Here is a 15,582-nt window from a genome sequence, read left to right as displayed (position 1 = left end):
CTTGATTGCTAAGGTGTTGTACCTGTGTCACAAAACCCCAGAGACCAGCAAAGAGATGGTTTCTTTCTTTCTTTCTTTCTTTCTTTCTTTCTTTCTTTCTTTCTTTCTTTCTTTCTTTCTTTCTTTCTTTCTTTCTTTCTTTCTTTCTTTCTTTCTTTCTTTCTTTCTTTCTTTCTTTTTCTTTCTTTCTTTCTTTCTTTCTTTCTTTCTTTCTTTCTTTGTTTGTTTCTTCTTTTTTTTTTAAACAGATCCTGCCTCAAGTTTATTTGTAAAAACAGCATGGGGTCCTGATCATCTGCAAATAGTGTGTAGGTGTGTCACACCAGTCCATCTGTCTGGCAGACAGAAACCTTTTCTATGGGGCCTTCACAGGGGCCTGGGCACCTTTGGGAGCCTGAGCTGGAGCTGAGGCCTCTGCCTTGGTTTGAGCCTTAGGCTTTGGTTGGCAGAGCCTACGACCCTTGGCCATGTAGCTTCTAATCCGCTTCCCGAGCTTGGGGTGAGCAATGAAAGCGAGATGGCTGAGCTTGCGGTTGGGGGCCCTTTGGCATCTTGGGCTTCACTGCCTTGGGCTTCACAAGGGCCTTGATGGCCTCTGCACACGCACTCACTGCCTTTGTGTTGTTGGCCTGCATCTTCTTCAGGCCTTTCTTGTTGTGCTTCTTGGCAAAGCTCATGTTCCTCAGGAACTTGGGGTCCACCCCCTTAAGAGATTCGTATCTTTGTGACCGGGGTTTCTTGATACCATTTCTGTGCCATTTTCGAGATTGGTTGTGTGTGGTGTGGTTCTTGGACTTGGCCATGTCAAAACGGTAACCTGCGGCTCCACGGCTCCCGAAGCGCCTGGGACCGGAAGAGAAAGCGAGCTGGTTTCTGATACAAGCACATAGGAGTATTTTTATTGTCTGGTTTGAACCTGGGCCGCCACCCGACAGATGAAGGGAAATGCAGCCCAGGGCTCAGGGGTTGGAGGGTTTTAAAGGAAAAAAAACACACAAGCCAGGAATTACATGCCTTGGCAGTTTGGGGAATTGGGTAGAAGGGATATGGGGCAAGGTGATTTTTTTAAAACTATTGGTCTAGACTTTCAGCACAAAACTACATTTAAAACTATTGAGTTACACTTTTGGCAGAGAGCCACAACCTGCTGACAGGATTATCTGGATATCTTCAAGGGCCATAAATTGCAGACAGAATGTCTGCAAGAGCATCTGGATCTTGTTAAACTTTACTGCCCTGTATCTGTTCTAGTTGTCATGGTACATTCCTGAGATTCTTCCTGGAACTGAGTACGGCTTCTAGTTACCAGGTGGTCTAAGATGGTGGCCCTTCCCTAAGAAGGAGTCTGTAAAGTCAAGTCTAGGCCTTCATATTGCCTTCACAATGGAAGAGCTAGCAAGCTTCCTGGTAGACTGGCTATATTGACTGAGATGGGCTAAATGAGACAAGGAGCTTCATTGTTCTGCCCAGATCGCGGGGATCCCCCAAAAGAACACCTTGGTGACCAAATCCCATATGTAAAAGCAGAGAGCCTTTATTCAAGCTCGAGCTTGGTCTCTTTGTCTGTCCAACACAGTGTAGCTGTGAGAGCAGAGAGTCCTGAGCTTGGGAGGGGTAGGGTTTTTAACCATAGCAGAGGTTGGGGTAAGAAGATTTCTAGGGTTCAGGACCCTGATTGACATTTGTCTAGGGGTATCTTGGTAAAAAAGGGAAATAGGTCTGTGCTAGGCTCAGGGACATCTGGAAATCTAATCTTAATGATTAGAATGTTTGGGATATCAAGTACTTCCTCTTAGATGCTGGCCCATCCTTGGGGAGATTCCTGGGTGGTGTCATCTTATGACTTTTCCTGACCAGTAGGCCTGTCACAGCAGCTGTGTGTGGGCCCCTAAGCCTGCCATGGCAGCCATGTGGTCAAGCTGTTTTGGGCCCCCCACATTCATATGGAAATGTTGATGGTGAAACCAATGTTAAACTTTCAAGTACAAAATTAAGAGAAATCCATAGGGTTAGAAATGGAAATCAGGTCATTGGTGTATCAGTGATACTTAAAGCCATGCCATATTGGGCGTTCAGAAAGTTACATAAATGTGAGGTGCCTACAGGACTACACTTGAATTCGAGCTCCATCAAGACCTAGCTGAGTGACATTTTCAACCTTATCAAATGTCTTAGAGTGGTGGTTCTCAATCTGTGGGTCGTGACCCCCTTGGATTTGCATATCAGATATTTACATTAGTAAAATCACAGTTATGAAGCAGCAATGAAAATAGTTTTATAGTTGGGGGCACCACAAATAGTTGCAGTTTAGGAAGGTTGAGTACCACTGTTTTAGAGCCTGTTTTTCCCCATTTCTTTAAATTGAGATAGATCCTTCACCCATTAGCTTGCCTGTGAGAATTAAATATAAGAACTACTATGGGGGCTGGAGAGATAGCTCTGAGGTTAAGAGCACTGACTGCTCTTCCATAGGTCCTGTGTTCAATTCCCAGCACCCACATCATGGCTCACAACCATCTGTAATGAGATCTGGCACCCCCTTCTGTATACATAATAAATAAATAAATCTTTAAAAAAAGAACTACTATAAAATTTTGGCATAGAACATAATCATGCAAATATGACTATTATTTTCTTCCATTATGAAGCCTTCTCATTAGGCTTCTTTAATTGGAAATTCATTTAGTGTTGGGAAAGAACACACACACACACACACACACACACACACACACACTACTTTGATAATAAGACACTTGCCAATGTAAACCCAGATTGGGCTAGCCAATTCTTTCTCTTTCCAGCTCCTATTATTAGTTTTACAATGAAACAAAACAAACACCTCCTCACAAACCAACAAAAAATCCAAAATTCACACCTCTTAAGAGTTTTCAAAATTGTTTCTTTGTTGATTCCAAGTTCATGGGAGAGAAGTTATAGAAAAGGAAACAAAAGAAATTTTCATTTTTCGATAGCTTTATATTAGCTTAAGGAGAAAAATCCCTAACATGAATGGATCATCTATTGATCAATTTGAAATTTGAAACAAGATCTCATGATAAACAAGAATGTGTGCAAGTTGCTTATTTTCAAACAATGTAAAACTTGATACCCACTATACAAAGAAAAAAAACTCTCCAGCACAGTGTTAATGCAGAAATAAGTCTGTTAGTATAGATACTTGTCTTTAACACGATGTAGTTAAAAACTAAAGAGTGATAACGAACAAACAGGATTTGTCCCAAAGGTGACAACCTCTCAGTATTACTTCTGGGAACTCAGCCATAGTGGCCTCACAAAAGTCTGGGTCATGCATTGGGTTCCTGGATTTTTGTAGATTGAGTCAGGACCAGAAACTTCCATCTCTGCCTGGGGCCATGTGCACAGTGCTGGCATGCCTATGCTTGTGGCTCTTCTCAGTTCATTGGTAGTTAATTGGCTAGAAAGAAGCTATGTGGAGGCAGATAGGGAGCTTCTATTTTTGGCAGTTCCTCAACATTACATTTCATTAAAGAAATGTTTTTTTTCTTTTCTTTCTGAATGAGCAATAAGCAAAGAGCACCTTGTGGGGATTTCCAAACCCCTTTAGTCAGGGTTTGGCTCACAGAATGAAGGGAGCAATTTATATGTGATTCCAGCATTTGTTATGGAACACATTATTTCAAAGATTAAACAGCCGTCCTCAATCTAAACAGATTCTGTCAGAGAAATTGAAAACACATCCATAAATTCTCAGTACACAGGCTGCCTGATGGGTTGGGTCCAGAGTACGCTTGCTTGACAGAACATTCCTTCCTTCTGCGGTGCTCCATGCTCATTTCAAAAGCTCACATTCTCAAGAATTCCACCTGTTTCTAGCTGATACAAATGCAAACACAAATTGGAGCTCATTCCCTTTTGATGAACAGGTTTCCTTTCCTGCCATTTCTCAAACTTCAGTCTGTTACCAGAAAGCCATTTTTAGGAATGGTTGCTGGGTGGTTTACAGGATCAACAAGGAACTTTCTCCAGAGAGTTGCCAAGCCCAGTTGTTGCCCAGGGCAGATATTTCCACGGGTTATTAAAGAGGTTGGGGAGAGAGCAAGCCTGTATAAGGTACAGAGGGTTGCTCACAGCTCCTGCAGGATAAACATCATTCTGTGAGATGATCTAATATGTCAGATGACAAGTGGATTCTGTAGTTCACTAATTGGTGGTGGGAACAAGGGAACTCAGGAAGTCTCTTTTTTAGTTTCTTCTATAATTTCTATCTGTGTGCCCTGAGAGAAGTGAGTTCATGTGAGTGGACTATAATTGCATCATGTATATAGTAAGGACTTCTCCTTACATTCTGCCAATAGTTTAGATGATGCCCCATTAAGCCTATACTATCAGAGGAAGTGCAAGGTCATAATGCAAAATCTACCTGTGTCCTGGTCTGCAGAGCTGAATCTTCAACTTATCTACCTAGCTGATTTGTGTGTGGAATAAAATTTGAGAAGCCATCCAAATGAGAATTTACTGCCAACTCTGAGATAGACATTCTCCAAGATTCCCTCCCAAAGGAGGGAGTGATGACTACAGTAACCACAAATCCTTCCACAGCTTCCCAAGTGCTGATATTATAGGTGTGCTTCATGATGCCTGGTGAAATACTAGTCTTGATTTAGATATTCACAGGATGGGCGTGGGGGTGGGGGGAGAAGGTGCGGTGAGTATCAAGCCAATTAGTTAGTTCTAAGGCTGCCATAGCTTGCCACCCACTGGCCTATGGGAATGAGAATGGGCATAGATGAGTTCTGGTGGAGGTAAGGTGCTAAAACAAGCACACAGATACATGTGGATAGTTATACCTGCATGGCTTAAACAAACCCTGCCACTGGGAAATCAACCCCAGGTGTAGAAGGGTAGAGTGATTGTGAGAAGAGTTGAGGAAAGCAATAGTCCAGGAGTGTCTGGAAAAGCATAAGCCAGGGCAGTGTGTGTGTGTGTGTGTGTGTGTGTGTGTGTGTGTGTGTGTGTGTGTGTGTCCTGGGATGAGCACCTATACGCTTAATTGTCCATAGGCCACACTGAAGGTGTCAGCAAGAATTCATGCATCCTCTTGCTCTATTTCAAGTTGGAGGTTTTGTTGTTATTTGTTTGTTTGTTTTGTTTCCTTTTTGAATGTTTAATGTTCTGGGGTTTTCAGGATCACATATTTTGTAAAGATGAACATTCTTCTGTGATTAAATGAGACCCCATCTGTTTATATCCAAAGTCACATTCTTTGCTTCATTTTGATCCCAGGTGCTCCTTTTTTTTTAATTGCATTTCATATTCATCTGTGTAGCCATCCCCTTCTCTGACAGGGCTGGCCCCTAATCACTACAGTGCTTTTACCCCTGCATCTGGGACTTCAAAGGCCCCAGAAGTCATATTGAAATATGAACTCCAAATTGTCCCTGTGAGGGAACCCAGGCAAGCATTGTTAGTCAAGACTCATCAAGGGGACAGGGGAGAACCGGGTACCTCGGCATGACATGGAGGTGAAAGAATGCAACTTCATCCTCAGTCCTCCTCCAGCCTCCTGGTCCAGTGCACTGCCACTGATCATAAAAAACCCCACTGGGACATACATAATGCAAGGCCATACATCGGTCACCCAGAGTGTGGGGACAGCCGCCTGTGCCCAGGAAAGAATGTTTGTTTCAAGCAAAAGGTCACAGCAGCAGCTGCCAATGGGAGAAAAAAAGCCGAGAAGGGGGACTCCCGCAGACTGACATGGGAAAGTATAAACAATGATTACAGGCTCCGCAAAGGGGCTGTTGTTGGGCGAAATCACATCATCTGATTCGGGTTTTGGTTGTGTAATTACCGACCTAGAGAATGTAACTGCAAAGCACATGCTGTTTCCAGAATGGGCAGGACCACGTGAGCTCCTGACGGTTTCAAGTCTGCACTTTGACATTCCTGTTGGGCTCCAAGACCTAACAAGAGCAGGCCCTGCTTTAAATAGAAGCTTCATTTTAAGTTCCAAAGCACGGTCCCGGAAAGCAGATGGGGCAACTTGCGCTTCCATTTGCTTTCTTCAGCCTGGAGCTAATACAAAATATTGATTCCTAATGTGAGAGTTCTGAGGGTGCAAAAGTGGTATCGGCTTTCTTAGTCAAATTGAAGAGTTTCTCAAGGGCAAGGAACTTGGCTTTTGGTGTCAGTTTTAGCATTTTATATATTGATGATTATCAATGCTTGGTTTTAAAGAATGGATAGAATGCTGAAAGGCTGTTCTTTAGCTGTTACCTTTTGCAATCAATCAAGAAATCATCTTGGCAGAGTTTTCTGGAGATGGGGATCACTTTTCCCAAAGATATCCATCTGCCATCATGTGAAATATCACATAAAACAGTAAATTCCAAAAGAAAATGAAATGGGCCTGGTATTGTTTGGCCTGAGAGTGATTCCTTAGTTGAGACCCTGAACTTCCAAAGGATAAATATGAAAGTGGAGCCTGAAGACGCTCTGTGCCCTGCTGTATCTTTGATCAAACTCAACCTGTAGAGGAAGTGTGGCAGGCTCTAAATGCTGTAGAGACTAAGTGTTCAGGAAATCCATGCCAGTGACTTTACTGAAAATGTCACATCAAAGGCAAAGGGGAAAAAAGCCCCACTAACTAGAAAGTTCTTTTGGTGTTCAGTGTTGAGAGAGAATAGAAATAATATTAAATTTCAGTATTTCTGGATTTAGTTACTAGATGCCCCTCTCTTTATAAGAACTTTAAGAGATTTGATTCTGCTTTACTAGAAAACTACTCAAAAGTACATCCAATAAACCAAGGCTGAAGAAGATAAAAAAATATAGTTGGACTCCCAGAGACTCAATCATCAACTTCAGAGAAGTAGTCCAAAGCATTATTATTTTTTACTTTTATCTGCATTTATTTTATGCGCTCTCTCTCTCTCTCTCTCTCTCTCTCTCTCTCTCTCTCTCTCTCTCTCTCTCTCTCTCTCTTTCTCTCTCTCTCTCTCTTCCCGTGCTATAAGTTTTTGTTTCTCCAGTTTCTTCTGTGCAACCTTCTCTTCTGGCTTCAGAACAATTTGTTCCTGTTCAGTGAGGATCTTCTCAATGTGGCAGGGAGAGCACATGTTTGGGTTAATCCTCTGTAAGTTTGTGAGTGCATCTTAGGTGCTTTGTTCACCTGGATGTGTTCAATGACTAGAGAATCTACATTGAAACCCTTAAGTTTTTGTATTACTCTGCAGTTTTAAGCATGTGCGGCAAAAATTCAGCACTCTTTTTGGGCCACCAATTCTATGTTCAACCCCACTGTTTGGCCTGGGTGCATCTATGACTCCACAATTTTACCACGGCATGTATTGCTTCTTCAAAGTGACATCTTTCAGATACTTGATGGCTTTTTGGATATGCATACCCTTGATGGCCTGGACAGTTTCACAGGTGTTCTTAAAGTGAACACAAAGATTTGAACCTCTTGATTTGCATGACTTTGTAGGGTGTGTTGAGAGTAGTGAACCATCTTCACAAGTCACCACAGAAGTCAAGTCCCAGGCATCCTAGTCTCCTCAGATCATCCAGTGCCTCTACCCGCAGCCGGGCCCTTGAGCTGCTCTGTGGTCCAAAGAGGCCTGTGCAAAACATTATTTTGAACCACAGCATCTACGATGGCCACAGGTCATCAATGCAGATGTTTCAAAGATAGACACTGTTTGCAATGCGACTCTGAAGGGGTTAAGAAACTGCCACTACAAAGTGTGCAATTCTGAGGTATTGACCTCAGAAACTCACTCTGTTGTATTTTTTAAAAGCAGGAGGTGATATTCCCATGTGAAGGTGCCCCTTTTTTTTATTTCTTCTTATAGTACTGAGACTGTAACCCAGGACCTTACACACGCCAGGCAATTGCTTTTTCACTGAACTATGTCCGGAGGTCCTTTTGAAATTTTTCATTTGAGAAAGGGTCTTGAAAAGTTAAAAGTTTCTCAGGTTGGCTTTGAACTCACTCTGTAGCTTAGGCAGGCCTTGAACTTGTGATCTTTCTGCCTTAGCCTCCAATTAGTTGGAATTAAAGGTCTGTGCCACCAGAACTGGTGAGATATCTTTTTTTTATGAAAAGGAATTACATTTTTATTATCAGCAACAAAAGATGAAATTAGGAAAATTCTATATAGGCTTCATTAAAATAATTCCTTTAGCTTCCCCACATAATTTAGATGCTTTTCCACCACTTACAATTCTTATTGAATTTGGTAAATGACTCATTCTTTGGGTCTTCATTCCTTTATGACCAACCCCCTCACACCTCATAAACCTGTATTTAATAAATTCGTATGTTTTTCTCCTCCTAATTCATTTTGTGTGATTTTAATTCTCAGGCCCAGCTGAGTCTCTCAGAGGCTAGAGATGGGAGGCTTTCCCTCCTCCCAGGGCTTTTCTCAGAGGGTCAAGGAGTCAAAAGCAAAATATAAATAGTATTGGGCTAATAAGCATCTTTATTGATGTTTTATAAAAAGAAAGCTTTTTATGTGCATTCACATATTTCATGCTAGTACCAACCTCCCTAAGAGCCCACACACAAGCTACCTTAGCCAACTTCTACTCTCGCACCCTGTAATGACTGCAGTGCTCTTGGCAGACACATGCTGTGCCCGGAAGAGTCCATCATTAAGGCCCCAGAATTTAAGATGGCAAACTTATTTCTGGTCCTTTTAGTTGCCCTGAGTCAATACGTCAAACTCTCTTTCTTTACCCAAGATGACTCAATCAGAACCTCAAGGCATAGCTCCAAGGCACTGGTATTTTGTAAAACTATTAACACTAAGATCTTTTGGTTAATCTTTTTTCTCTTTCTTCTTTCCAAGCTCTGGTTTTATGCTTCCATCACTCCTATGCTTGAGCTAAGAAGTGCCATTTCCCTTCAATGTGTGCCAGCCAATATATTCTGCAGAGGCCTTGGATTCTCATGGTTCATCCCTCCAAAATGAATACATTTCTCAGGTTGGCTTTTAACTCACTGTAGAAAGGTTAAATAAATCTCTATTCACTAAACTATATCATTTCTGATAACTAGGGTTAGTAGGCTCATTTGCAAAAACAATCACCTCACTCCCTTTCTTGAGACTAAAGGTATGAAGAAACAAGACTGAGAAATAGCCTTGCCAAAGGGGAATGACTTTATTAAGGCTCTGACTTAAAGTCACATTGTCTCTGGCACCCACCTTTACAAAGGTGAAGCTAGATGAAACTTATGTATATTGATGAACTTTGTTATAAGACAGACATGGTTTTGAGTCCAGACTCTCCTACTTCCTAGCTATGCAACCTTGGGCAAATCACAGAGCCTCTGTAAGCTTTTGTTTGCTCATCTATAAAATATGTGAATTCACCCATCCACACAAACTTGCTGAACACAGTAGCTGACACAGCATCAACACTGTGCCATACAAATATGACTGTGGCAGAGAAAGTACATACTCAATGAATCCATGTTCTTCTCATCTTTCTGGGCTCACAGATTCCCTACATTTCCCAGCTCTCTTTGCAGATAGGTGTACCCATGTGCTGGTTTTAATCGATGATATAGAAACAAAAATTGATGCTCACAAACTCTGTGGTAATCCTTTACAGCTTTCTTCTTTGGGGCAAGAATGGAGAGGACCTAGAATGACATTTGAAGTCATGGGTTGAAGACAGAAGCTCGTATCAGCCTAGGCCTCTAAAAGACTGTGAAGGAAGACTTTCCAGTGGTCTATTTGCCTGCTCAGTATTGATTGAGTCTGTGGTACTCAATTAGTTCTTCCACAGGAGTCAGTTTAATCCAGTAAATGATCTACCCAGAGTGGGAAGTTATTTCCAGTACAAAGTCTTAGAAGGCTGGGTAGTGTGACGAGGCCAGCTATAGCAGCTCACAACAGCTAGTTAAATATGTAAGAGTTCTGCGAGCCATCTTATGTCAGAGTACTAGGTTGCAATGAGCCACAACAGTAATATTTACATCATAGAAATTGATAGGCACTATAAATCAGGATTTTGTGTCTTTGTTGGTGGTGAGGTTGCCCAATTGGAACATTTGTTCATACCACTGGCAGAGAATAGATCATTTTCCTGTTTGCCTCAGTCTAAAACTTTGTAACACTGTATATTTGTGTGAACTAAAAGTATTTGTGACTATGAGCCAAGATTAAGGTTGAATTAAGACAAGAGATATTAAAGTATGCTAGCTTCTATCTAGGGTTGAATGTCACATAAGGTAAAGGGGAAATAGGAAGAGCAACCCCATGTCTGCCCTTCATAGGGATATATTGTTGTGTCTTGAATCCTAGAAAATTTCAGGTCTCTAATTTCCTTTACTTCCTTCACTGGCTGTCACTTGTCCATCTGCAAGTGGGTATTATACTCCCTAGTGGCAGGTACCAGGGGAGTGTTTTAGTCTCTTTGTGTTCCTGTGACAGAGGCTAGGGCTGATACAAAGAGGGAACTGTCTCCATCTAGGCTTTCCCAATAGTAAATGCTGAGTCAAAGAGCCAAGTGCAAGCTAGTCATGTAGAATGCGATGCCAGAACATGAGAAAGTACGGGAGAAATGAAGCAGGGAAGGGAGGGCAAATAACCCTCAAACGGCCTGTGATCCAGTACATTGCTGCTGTGGCCATCTGGGGGAAAGGAAAAAAAATATAGAACACATATTTCAAGGTCCTTTCTCCAATAAGAGACAGTAGGCTGTGTCCTATTAGCTCCCTTCAGACATTGATTGGTATAGCGCTATAAGCCTAGGATTCCCATATCCTGTTGAGACAGCCAAATTGCTTTTGTGCTTTCATTATCTAGCCCCTGAGAATCTCTTCTCTGGCAAGACTCTCACTTTATCAGAGGTGAGCTGATCAAGTTCTCTAGATCAGGACTGTGACTCTATTGACATTTTCTCCCTGACCTCTGCACACATTTAGTTCTCTGTATTCATACACTAGAAGAAAGACTTCAACCACAGTCTTGATGCTCACATAACTGGAAGGTGTAATCCCCTATGCAACATAACTATGACCATCTTAGATTAGATGTATGTTCAATTGGAATTTCTGTCTTTGGGAGAATGTCACTGTGCCAAACCCTTGATATTAGTCCCTCCTGACTTCTGACTTGTAAAACTGTAAGGTAATAAATTTGTGTTGCTTTAACCTACTCCTCCTATAGTAATTTGTCACAGCAGCATTATGGAACAAATACATGTTCAATATTTTTAAATTATATATTTTTGCACTGCCTTTTGAGGATCCACTATAATTGCTATGTTTATGTTTAGCTGTCTTTGTTCAGCTGGTTTCAGGAGTAAGTTTTGTAGATAAAGTATAAGCAAGTCACATCTGGGTTGACTACCCTCTGAGGCTTGTTCTCAATCAGCTGGTGGCTTCTCAGGGCAGAGACTTGACCTCACACATAGAGAGGCTGCAGGGTAAACTATTGCTGGTGAGAAATTGGCGGTTGATGGCACCTGCTGATTGTGGTGCAGTTATTTCAGGATTAAGTGCTGCTTTTGATCATTTGCACTCTTTTTGGTGGATGATCCTCTATCTAGATGATTTAAAAATTCTCCTTTTGAACATGGATTATTTTGTGGCACTTGAAATGCTAAGATTTTGTTTTTTCCTCTGGTAAGTACTTTCAAAACATCAGCAACAATAGTTCATATACTCACCAAATTGATTATCTAACTCATGAATATGCTTCATTCTAAATAATCTTTCTTGAATGCTTTCCTATGCCAGTCAAGCTGTCGACTAAGCAACTTTTACATTCATTAACTTGGGAATCCTCACTCTGAGGTGAGTGCAACCATAGCCCCCACATCTTACAGATGAGAGGCTAAGAGTTGCAGAGGTTGTATGGATTATGGAGGGCCACATGACTCATGTACAGCCAAGCTGTATTGTGAAATCAGACAACATCATTCCCAAGCCACACTTCTAACCATAATGATATTGCTATGGTCTTTTTGGAAATGACTCGTTTGTTCTCAGAAATAGTGTTGAACTTACAATGTTGAACAGTGTTTAACTGGCAGTGGAAGAGACCAAGAGTCAGGAGGCAACATCAAGATCAACCCCTATGTTAAGGTTAACTATTGCGCTTTCTCTTGGACACAAGCTTTTGATGAGAGAGTCTGTCTGTCTGTCTGTCTGTCTGTCTGCCTCTGTTCCTGTCTAACTCTGTCTGTCTCTGTCTGCCTATCTGTTTCTGTCTGTCTGTCTTCTCTTCTTCTGTCTGTCTCTCTTGTCTATCTCTGTCTATATCTGTCTCTGTAAGTCTGTCTCTATTTCTGTCTCTCCTTCTGTCTTTCTATCTCTCTGCCTGTCTGTCTCTCTTGCCTGTCTGTCTCTGTCTTTATGTCTCTCTCTGTCTGTTTCTGTCTCTCCTGTCTGCCTGTCTGTCTTTGTCTGTCTCTGTAAGTCTGTCTGTCTCTCTGCCTACCTCTGTCTGTCTCTCCTGTCTGTCTGTCTTTGTCTGTCTTTGTAAGTCTGTCTGTCTGTAAGTCTGTCCCTGTCAGTCTATATGTCTGTCTCTCCTGTCTGTCTCTTTCTATATGTGTCTGTCTGTTTCTGTGTGTCTGTCTCTCCTGTCTGTCTGTCTGTCTGTCCTTGCCTGTTTGTCTATCTCGATAAGTCTGTAAGTCTGTCTGTCTGTGTATCTCTCTGCCTACCTCTGTCTGTCTCTCCTGTCTGTCTATCTGTCTTTGTCTGCCTGTCTCTGTCTTTGTTTATTTGTCTCTGTAAGTCTGTCTGTCTGTCTCTGTAAGTTTGTCTGTCTGTCTCTACTGTCTGTCTATCTCTGTCTATATGTGTCTGTCTGTCTCTCCTGTCTATTTCTGTCTCTGTCTGTCTCTCTATCTCCATCTGTCTGCCTTTCCATCTCTCCTGTAAGTCTATCTCTGTCTCTGTCTTTGTCTGAAGTCTGTCTGCCTGTAAGTCTTTCTCTGTCTCTTCTGTCTGTCTGTCTATCCCTGTCTCTGTTTGTTTGTCTATCCCTGTCAATCTGTCTGTCTGTTTCTGTCTCTCCATCTCAGTCTGTCTCTCCATCTCTGTCTGTCTCTGTCCATTCATCTCTGTCTGTCTTGTCTATCTCTGTCTCTCTCTCTTTGTCTCTCCATCCCTGTCTGTCTTACCATTTCTGTTTGTCTCTTTCGGTCTATCTGTAAGCCTGTTTCTGTCTGTCTGTCTGCCTCTCCTCCTATCTGTCTGTCTTTCCATTTCTATCTCTGTCTGTCTGTCTTTGTCTATTGTTTGTCTGTCTGTTTCTATCTCTTTCTGTCTGTATCTGTCTGTCTGCCTATCTCTGTCTGTCTATCTCTGTTTGTCTGTTTCTGTCTCTCCTGTCTGTCTATCTCAGTCTCTGTCTGTCAGTCTCTGTAAGTCTGTCTGTAAGTCTGTGTCTGTCTGTCCATGTCTTTCTGTCTCTCCTGTTTGTCTCTCCTATCTGTCTGTCTGTCTCTGTGTGCTTGTCTGTCTCTGTCTTTGTAAGTCTGTCTATTTCGGTCTCTCTGTAAGTCTGTCTCTATTTGTCTCTTTTTCTCTATCTCTCTATATGTCTCTGTTCATTTGTATCTTCATCTCTCTGAATGTCTCTGTCCATCTCTGTCTGTCTACCTCTGTCTGCAAGTCTGTCTCTGTCTGTCTGTCTCGATCTCTCCCTCTGTCTCTCCATCTCTCTGTCTCTATCTCTGTCTCTCTGTCCCTCTTTGTGCTTGTATGAGTGTGGACCTCTCTCTGATGGTCCTAGGTTCCTTTCTTTTTTCAGGACCTCTACCTTGCAAAGAGGCAAAGATAAAAATTCTTTTTAAAGTTTAGTAATCCAAAATGGATTAAAAGGAGTGCCTGCTTACACTGAGTGGTTCAGAAGAGAGGCCCCATCAATGAAGAAGATAGTAGCTGTTTCTGTGTTTTTGCTTCCCCAGTTTTGTTACAGTTTGAGCTTGTCTTTATGTTGGTTGTTTTACCCTGCTGCCTAGGTGATCTGATGACTAGGGAATTTTCACAGACATCACAAGTTCCTTTTTTTTTTTTTAGGTTAGAGGGTATAATGACAGCACAACATTTTTTAAATCCTGGGACCATCTTGCTTCTCAAGGGGCATTTATTAGTACCTGGGGAGAGTTTTTATTGTCACCTTGGAGGAGGATGCTATTGGCATCTTAGTGTAATGCACTGGTCTCTTGATATTGCTGTATTTATCAGAGAATCAAAAGAGACTCCTTCCTGTGGTCCTCTCTTAGACTCTCATGACCATAAGCAGTCATTAGTATTTATTCTGTGGCTTGTGGAAGCATCACTCCAATCTCTGGCTCTGAATTTTCATGGCCTTCTTTCTTGTATCTCATCCCCTTACTATTCTTATAGAAATCCACCTGTCACTGGACTTCAGACCCTCCCTCAGTGTAGGATGAGCTCATCCCAAGATCCTCAATGTGATTACATCTGCAAAGACAAATGCTATTTCCCAATAAGCTCACACTCACAGGTGCTGGGGCTTGGGACTTGGACTAATCTTTTGAGAGCTCATTCCTCAACTTGATGTACAAGAAGAGGGCAGAGATATGAGAAACATTCTATGGTGCCCAGAACAGCTCCATAGCAAAGAGACTAGAAAACTGCTTTGCCCTGAGTGAGAAGTTTACTTCGTTTGAGAATACCTGTCACTAAGCCACAAGCCCTTCAGCCAGCTGTAGCAACAATGTGACCCAGTGCAAGCAGTGCTGCTAGCTGGTAGTTGGTTCTAGGTTCTGTAGTAGGAATGATGCTTTTCAATGCATTGAGGCTGTTTGTGCCCAGTAGGTGGCATTCACATACCCCATATAACTGAGCCTGGTGTGCAGATGACACAATGCAACTCTCAGGAGTGTATGTGTTCTGGTCTACAGTTCTAAGACTTATATCACTCTTTTGAATGCAGACTAAATCAGTGAGCCTCTGATTTCTCAGCACAAACTCTCAAAGTTTCAATTCCCCCAGGTTCCCCAATCATAATGATTAATCTATTTGGATAGTGTTTTGTAGAAATTCCTATTGGTGTGATCCCAAAATTTAGTGTGAAAGGGTAGATAACAAGTATTTGGGGATTTTCTTGCCCAAAAGTAACACAGAGGAGGTTGTGTGGGTTCTGGTTTATTGAGGGGGAAAAGTCTTGCTGTACTCTGTTCCATTTGACTTAGATGGTTGGTCCTAAAAGGAGTTGCCATGTTACATAGACTTCCTCAGGAAGAACAGTGCTCATAGGGCTGGGGTCTGGCTCCAGGACGGGCAGGTGGTGAGCAGGGTTAGGAGGACTAACCCAGATCAGTTTTACTCTCTGCCCTGGTGATACCCACTGCCTAGTATATCTGCTGGAGATCTGTGCCATTCAACTTGGTAGCTAGCCAGAAGGATCCTAGACTGCTTGGTACCCAGAAGTTGTCAATAGCAGTGGCATCAATGTATACATGGTGACCAGCACAGCCCTTTGAACAACATCCACCAGTTTGGGAAGCAGTGTCTGGGCTAGAGGCAGAAAAACGGGATGCCTGATTGGCCTTCTAGATCACAGGGCTAACCTATAGCAGCAATGTCTTCGGGTTACAAAAACA

The 15,582-nt window shown here is 42.2% G+C and overlaps 1 pseudogene; it reads right to left on the bottom strand.

The window, feature by feature from the left end:
* Window positions 1-249: 249 nt before the first annotated feature.
* On the bottom strand, window positions 250-821 carry LOC107399602 (large ribosomal subunit protein eL29 pseudogene; annotated as a pseudogene).
* Between the last annotated feature and the right edge of the window lie 14,761 nt (window positions 822-15,582).

Source organism: Peromyscus maniculatus, chromosome X (genome assembly GCF_049852395.1).
Source record: "Peromyscus maniculatus bairdii isolate BWxNUB_F1_BW_parent chromosome X, HU_Pman_BW_mat_3.1, whole genome shotgun sequence".
Taxonomy (NCBI): Eukaryota; Metazoa; Chordata; class Mammalia; order Rodentia; family Cricetidae; genus Peromyscus; species Peromyscus maniculatus.
The sequence above is the reverse complement of the archived record's forward strand: the minus strand, read 5'-3'. Positions and strand labels throughout refer to the sequence as shown.